This window comes from Nicotiana tabacum, chromosome 6 (genome assembly GCF_000715075.1).
Source record: "Nicotiana tabacum cultivar K326 chromosome 6, ASM71507v2, whole genome shotgun sequence".
In the NCBI taxonomy this organism is placed as follows: Eukaryota; Viridiplantae; Streptophyta; class Magnoliopsida; order Solanales; family Solanaceae; genus Nicotiana; species Nicotiana tabacum.
Window position 1 is genome coordinate 177,160,618 of NC_134085.1, and position 7,555 is coordinate 177,168,172.

Sequence of the window (7,555 nt, forward strand, 5' to 3'; positions counted from 1 at the left end):
AAAACCTTAACTCAGACTTGGTCAAGCCTTTCTTAAGGCTGAACGGACTTTAAACGAAGTGTTTCTCAGACGAGAAACACTTGGATTAAAGTCCATTAGACCTTAACCTCTTTGGTTCGAACGGATATGGACCAGTGACGAAGAACCCACAAATTCCAAAACTCAGATCTGGGATTCATGCTTCCCTGATCAGATTCGGACCAAACCAAGTATGGTTTGGTCACGAGGGGGGTCTGGGGAGTATCTGGTACAAAACTGGGGTTGGTTGGGTCAGATCGAGTTTTGACTCGAATCTTCGAATGAAGATTCGAGGACCTGGGGGTGATTCGAAACATGGGGTTGGTAGATTTGGGTTCAGGATGGCCTGGGGGTCCTATGGTGTTCAAGGGAAGGTCACCGGCATCCATGCCGCCGGCTTTCATGGCGGAAGTATGCAGAGGCGGCTAGGGTTTTAGGGCTGTTCGTTTGGGGAGACGAAGCAGCTGGGGTATTGGATAGGGGGGTAGGGTAGTGTTATGCACTTATATAGTTAGTGGGCAAGTGGATCCTGGCCGTTGGATGAGACGAGATGAAGGGCCAGGATCCTTCGGCTAACAGGGAACGACGTCGTTCCAAGGGTGAAGGGTTAGGGTCGGTCCGGGTGAGACGGGTCGGGTTTATTGGTGGGTTATGGGGATTGATCTTGGACCGTTGGATCGGCTTGGTTTAAACGGTTGTGATGGGTTGGCATCGAAACGACGTAGCTTTGGTGTTAAACTACGTCGTTTCATGGCCTGGGGGTGGGCTGTTTGGACTGGTGGCTTGGGCTGTCCGCTTGGGCTGAGTTCGTTGGGCCAATTTTAACAAATTGGCCCAAGTCCGGAAGGGCCTTTTCTTTCTCTTTTTTTTTTATTTTTTTTTATTTTTATTTCTTTTCTTATTTATTTTAAAACAAAACTAAGCCAAAGAATCAAATTAAAATTAAATACACATTCAAATACAATTATTTGCACACATACTAAAACATTTCAAAATCGGTAAAGTCAAACCAAACAAAATCACGGACGAAAAATGCCTATTCACGATCTTCTATTTAACGACCGAATTACGGTTTGAATTACGCAGGACACATATATATTTTTTTGAATTTTATTTTAATAAAGTAAATAAATAAGAATGGGCCAAAAGCACAAATAAATCCACAAGGTGCCGCACAGAAATCCGAAATTGTACCGCGGGGCCAATTATATATTTTTTATTTCTTTTTGGAGCGATTGTCGTGTGAAGCAAAAATCACGTGCTCACAAGAGGATTTGGCTGTGAAGATGTAGGACCTATTTTAGACGAAGTACCCTTATCTTATTTTCCAACTCCAGTGCTTGTGGTTCCTTCCTTACCGGCCCTAGCTATTTTCGTTCCTTCTTCTACTGCTTTCACCTCTTTTCCGGCTCCTCCTTTGACTATTCCCCCTCCTATCGTTCATCATATAGAAGCGGGCTCTTCAAGTAGAAGTGCCACTATGAGGCGGGTAACTATTGAAGTTCCTGCCGAGTGCAGCCTTTTGTTAAAGTCAGGTCAGGCAGATGCATGGTTGGAGCCTTTAATCAGCCCAATTGAAAAAGCCAAGTTGGAGAGTCATAGTTCCCTGACTTTAATGAATGATATCGTACATGATGCTTTGAAGGTACTTTCCTTCTCTTCCTTTTTTGCTTTATAATTCGACTATCTTTGAGGATTCTTACTTCCTTTTTCCCCTTTTCAGGCCAACCTTATTAGCACAGAAATGATGAAAAGAATCGCCCCCTTGGAGAAGATAGCACGTGACTCTCAGGCGAAAGCAATCAATTGGAAGGAGCAATTTGAGAGTGCACAGATTGATATAGAAGACCTACAAGAAAGCAAGAGTACCTTAGAGCAGCGAGTGCGAGCTTTAACTTCAGAATTGGCGGTTACAAAAGCTTCTTCAAACCAAGCAAAAAAAGACAAAAAACGTCTCGAGTCCTCCTTCTCAGAGCAACTATCTAAAGCTAGTGAAGAGATCAGAGAGTTAAAAGCTCTTTTGGACCAAAAGGAAGTTTACGCTGGGGAGCTCGTGCAAAACATGACTCAAGCACAAGAGGACCTCAGAATCTCTGCTGATAAAGTGCGTGTTTTAGAATGCTCCCATGCCTCTCTTCAAGCTTCCCACAATTTCGCCTTGGCTGAAAATGAAGAGCTAAAGAATGAGATCGGTGCTTGGGAAAAGGATTATGAGATCCTTGAAGAAAAATCTGCTGTCAAGACAAGTTGGGCATTATTGAATTCTCGTCGTGATACCCTACTTGAAGCTGGTCAAGAAAACTTCAACCTAGAGTTGGAGTTAGCTAAGATCAACTAAACCATTAAAAAGGCTCAACAAACTCAGGACTTCCCTTCTCCCGTGGCTGAAGCTCCCATGAATATTGAAGCTGATATGGGTATCCCAATTCTTTCAAGCCCAATCGAATCTGTTGCTACAAGCCAAATTGAAACCGCATCAATTGATATAGCAACCCAAATTGAACCCACTGCTGTTGATGCTCCTGCTTCGGTTCCTCAAACTTCTCACTGACCGGTTTTGAAAATTCTAGTGATTTTGCTTTTGTTTTGGAAAACTATAATCACACCCTTAACTTTATTTGAGGGTTGATTTTGAAGTTGTAAGTCCCCAAGTCTTTTATGGGGAAATCTATATAAACAATCTCGTAGTTTTATGACTAAGTTTGTCCTTAGTCTTAGATTTTTACATATTAAGAAGTTCTTCGTGTTATTATTTAAAATTTCTGTTTTCTTTATTCTTGCCTTAATTTTTAAGGGCTTACAGAATAATTTGCATTTTTATTCTTCGAAAATGCTTCTGTTATCCTCATGACTAATTAATTTGAACATGAGTTTTATAAAAGAGAGCCCTTTTATATTTCGACACTTAATGAAGTAGATGTCTCAAAACATAAGTGAACATCCGGTTGACTTTTTCCAACTTAAGCTTCCTTACGCGGTAATATAGAGGATGCAAGCGTTATCCGGAATGATTGGGCGTAAAGAGTTTGTAGGTGGCTTTTTAAGTCCGCCGTCAAATCCCAGGGCTTAACCCTGGACAGGCGGTGGAAACTACCAAGCTGGAGTACGGTAGGGGCAGAGGGAATTTCTGGTAGAGCGGTGAAATGCGTAGAGATCGGAAAGAACACCAACGGCGAAAGCACTCAGTTGGGCCGACACTGACACTGAGAGACGAAAGCTAGGGGAGCAAATGGGATTAGATACCTAGTAGTCCTAGCCGTAAATGATGGATACTAGGCGCTGTGCGTATCGACCCGTGTAGTGCTGTAGCTAACGCGTTAAGTATCCCGCCTGGGGAGTACGTTCGCAAGAATGAAACTCAAAGGAATTGATGGAGGAAAGAGACTAAGTGTCTCAAACCTTACCAAAATCATTTTGGATTCGATCCGACCACCCTTATACCATATAACACGGATAAACAAAACATAAAGAAGCAGAAATAGGGAAAACGAAGTGATAACTCATGAGATGGATGGCCTGGTCGTCACAGGACCGCAGATGCAGAAGTTCTAGGCAGAATGTATAAATTGTGGACTTCGCGAATGTTGGTTTATTTTCCACCATTTTAGTCGGCGTTGGAATTTTTAAGAGCGATTTTGAGGAGGAATTCAAGGGTTTATCAGTAAGGTAAGTGGCTTGAGCCCTAATACTCGTATAATGTGATGATTTCCCATTGTTTAATCATGTAATTAGTGAATATTAGGGGTGAAAATGAGGGGTTAGGGCTTGGAATTTTGGAGAGTTTGATTTGAGGATTGAAGGACCATTTGAGGTCGAATTTTGATGAATTTGGTATGGGTAGACTCGTGAGTGAAAGAGCTTTCTTGTTTTTTGATTTTTGTCGGATTTTGAGACATGGGTTCGGGTGCCGGATTTGGGTGAATTTCGGGATTTTGGTCTAAATTGATAGTTTTTCGTGTGGAATTGGTTCCTTGCCCTATATTTATTGTAGTGTATTGCATTTGGTTAGATTCGGGACGTTTGGAGGCCGATTCCAGAGGCAAGGGTATCGCAGAGTACGATTTGTTTTGGTTTGAGGTAAGTAACGCTTCCAAACTTGTTTCTTAGGGTTCAAAACCCTGAACTATGTATTATATGGTTAGTGTTGAGGTGACGCACATACCAAGTGACGGACGTGCGGGCGTGCACCGTTAAAATTGTGGCCTAGTTCATTCTATGGCACTGCTTAGTGCCTCTTTCTTGCTGATACCTGTGTTTCTATCATGTGATTAAGTAAATGAGATGTAATCATGCTGATATCATGTTAGGGCTTCGCGCCGATATTGTTGAGACTCTAGTAGTCATTTCTTGCTGTCATCTCATTAGATTCATTGATATTCTGTCCTCAGTCTTATTCATGCATATCATATCATGTCTCAGTTGTTATTATTTGGCACATCATATCATTGTTTCGGGCTAGTTTCATGGAATTGTAAGCCCCTGTGTGTGAGACTGGAGAGTGATGACTGAGTGAGGCCGAGAGCCTGATTATGAGTGACAGTTATGGGATCGGGTTGTACGTTGTAGTGGTTATGTTGATGATTATGATAGCGCTTGGGTTGTAGGAGCCCCTCCGGAGTCTGTAACACACCTCAGTGAGCGCAGTTGATATTTTGAGGGATGGATCTTCCCTGGACATGGATCTTATCTGAAGTATTTATACCTGGAGATGGATCTTCTCCATAGGGCTGAAATGGCTTTCCTTGGTACTGAGTGACTGTTGTCAGTGATGTGTATATATTCCGGGATGGATCTTCCCTAGGCCGGATAGTCATATACAGCACCGAGTGGTTGATCACTTGAGAGTGGAGGTATGTAGTACATTTTCATGCATTATGTGCATTGGCACGTAGAGATTTGCTGAGCTTTATACTTCACATCTCATATTTGCATTTACTTTACTGCTTGAGATGAATACTTGAATGGAAAGCATGTCTACTTTACTACACAGTTTAATTTTGTTTATCTGTTGAGGTTTAGTCTGTCACTACCTATCAGTCCATGGTAACCTCCTTTTTATATTCTTTATTTATGTCAATGTAAATTACCTTAGTTAATTGTTGTTGGTATCTTTCATATTCAACATTAGTAACTTCTTTTCACAATCTTTTCACATTCTTCACCACACATTATATAAGTGCACAATAAGGTATTTTTGTCCCATTATCCTTTTTGTATTCTTTCTGCAAGATTTGTTTTTTTTGGCAAAAGAGTGTCTTCACTCACCAATATCTGCAATAGGTATATACGTTTTAATTATTTTATGGTGTAAATATTGATTTCTTTTTAGTCATTTTCGGATCATAGTTAGCAACCTATTATTCTTGATTATGTGATTTTCTTGAAAAGTTCTAAAGTTAAACAGAGTACTAATGTGAAAATCCTCTTGATAGTCTGGAGCATGATAAGTTAATATGGAGAATCTTTAGGACCGTAGAAGACTTTTATATTGTCATGTTATGTTCAAATAAATTATGATGCAATTGTAGACTTCGCTTAGGTCTTTTTTGGATTAGAGCTAATTGACTACTGGTAATGTTTGTTGCAAATTATTTAGTACTATTATTGTTATGTTATATTTAATTAGCTTCTGTCGCAATGGTAGACTTCGCTTAAGTACTTTTGGATCATAGCTAATTAATCACTATAGTACTTAGTGCAAAACTAAGAATTATTATTTTTTCATTATAGCTTTTTTAACATTCTTAGTTATACTCTATAAAGGTGTACGATAAGTTTCTATGGTGGCAAACTTGAGAACACACAAAACATTTGTAGTTCCTACTTTCGTGTTGTTGTTACATATTTTATTCATAAATTTTATCATCTTTTATATTTTCTTTAATATGAAAATTTTTACTTGAAAACTTACGAGACAATATATAAATCCTCATCGAAAATTAATTTGTGTGAATCATTCTCTAATCTACACAAAAAAAACATCAAACTTTCAACATTTGTTATGCAATTGGCATGTTAAAATTACATACAATTGTATTTATGCAGTTCAACTTATATTCTTCTTTCAAATTCATAGATGAAAGGGCTCATAATTTGAATCGGACAAAGGGTACATGTACGTGCAATTATGATTTATAAATATAAATCAAATTTATTGATTTCAATAATTATTATGTATCTCTATCACAATTAACTATTACTTATTTCTATGCAGTTGTACACCAATAAAATTATGTTGATTTTTTAGCGATCCTAAGGAAGACAAATGTTGATCGAATTTCTCTATAGCTTCTACAAAATACTACTTTCATTCGACAACTTCTTGGCATGTACGCGACTATGAAAAAGAGGAGGCTACAGTTTCTTAAACATAAAGCACAAAGTTTAAGACAGGTTGCACTTGCAACCACAGTCGATGTTGCTTATATTGATATATAAAGTATGTGGTGTTGAAGCATAGTAGGCTCACCATTAATTAGTTTTGAGCTTACATTTTTCTTATTTTAAATTTATTTAACTCATTGCACGCTAATTCTAAGAATATCCACTTTGCTTTAAAATATTCATACTAATTAGCATGAGATACACGTGCAACACACGTGTCCAAGAACTAGTATTGTTATATATAGAAGGATTTAAGTTATATTAGTGTAATAATACCATTAATATATAGAAGAATTTAAGTTACATGCATCTGATGGTAAAAGTTTACTCGCACCCAATATTTATATCAAGCTTTATCAAGCATAATTAAGTAGTAATAATAAATAATGTGAAAATGCACTAGTAAATAAGGTGAAAATGCATATTGAGTCAAGTTAATTCCAAGAAAAGGGTGTTCAAGAAGCGTATGGATGATGTTAAATTCTGAAATTTACAGCTCCATTTCTCTAGTTTACGTTGGGGCAAATTAACTAGCTTTTCCATTTCTTGTAAAAGAAATTGTTAATTCAGAAATTTCCTATTTAACACATTAGTTGAATATAGTTAAAGTAAAAACTTGTAAATGATCAAAAAGAGGGAAGTACGTAAATTTCCCATTAATTTCTTTTCTTCTGTTAAACTTAAACAGCCGATTTCAAAAAATCTTTTAGATTTAGGGTTCTAGACCAAACAGGAAACTAGTATAACAGAAAAACAGGAAACTATATTTTCAGTTAATTTTCACCTGTTCACAACTGTTAATTAGTTCAATTGTGATAAAAATAAGCATTGTATATAAAGATTAGGAAAAAACTAACTTGAGTCCCAAGCTTAACCTTCCGCAGAAATCAACACTTCTTTTCTCTCCTAAAAATTTGTTTCCTCCTAAATTTTCTCTGTTGGAAATAACCTGAATAAATATCTATAAATAGTCCATAATTATATTATAGCATTCACGTCAATAAGCTTCCGCCATTATAGGGTTTTCTTCCATATAGTTCTCGTCTTCTTACTTGAGAGAACAGAAGTTCTTCTCTTTGCGAATTGCGGAAATTACTATTGTCTCAGTCTTGTGTTTCTCTATAAGCAAGAAAAAGAGACGGCCATATATACC

At 37.8% G+C, this 7,555-nt stretch overlaps 1 pseudogene; it reads left to right on the forward strand.

Moving 5' to 3' along the window:
* Nucleotides 1-2,956: 2,956 nt before the first annotated feature.
* On the forward strand, nucleotides 2,957-3,478 carry LOC142182446 (18S ribosomal RNA; annotated as a pseudogene).
* The last annotated feature ends 4,077 nt before the right edge of the window (nucleotides 3,479-7,555 follow it).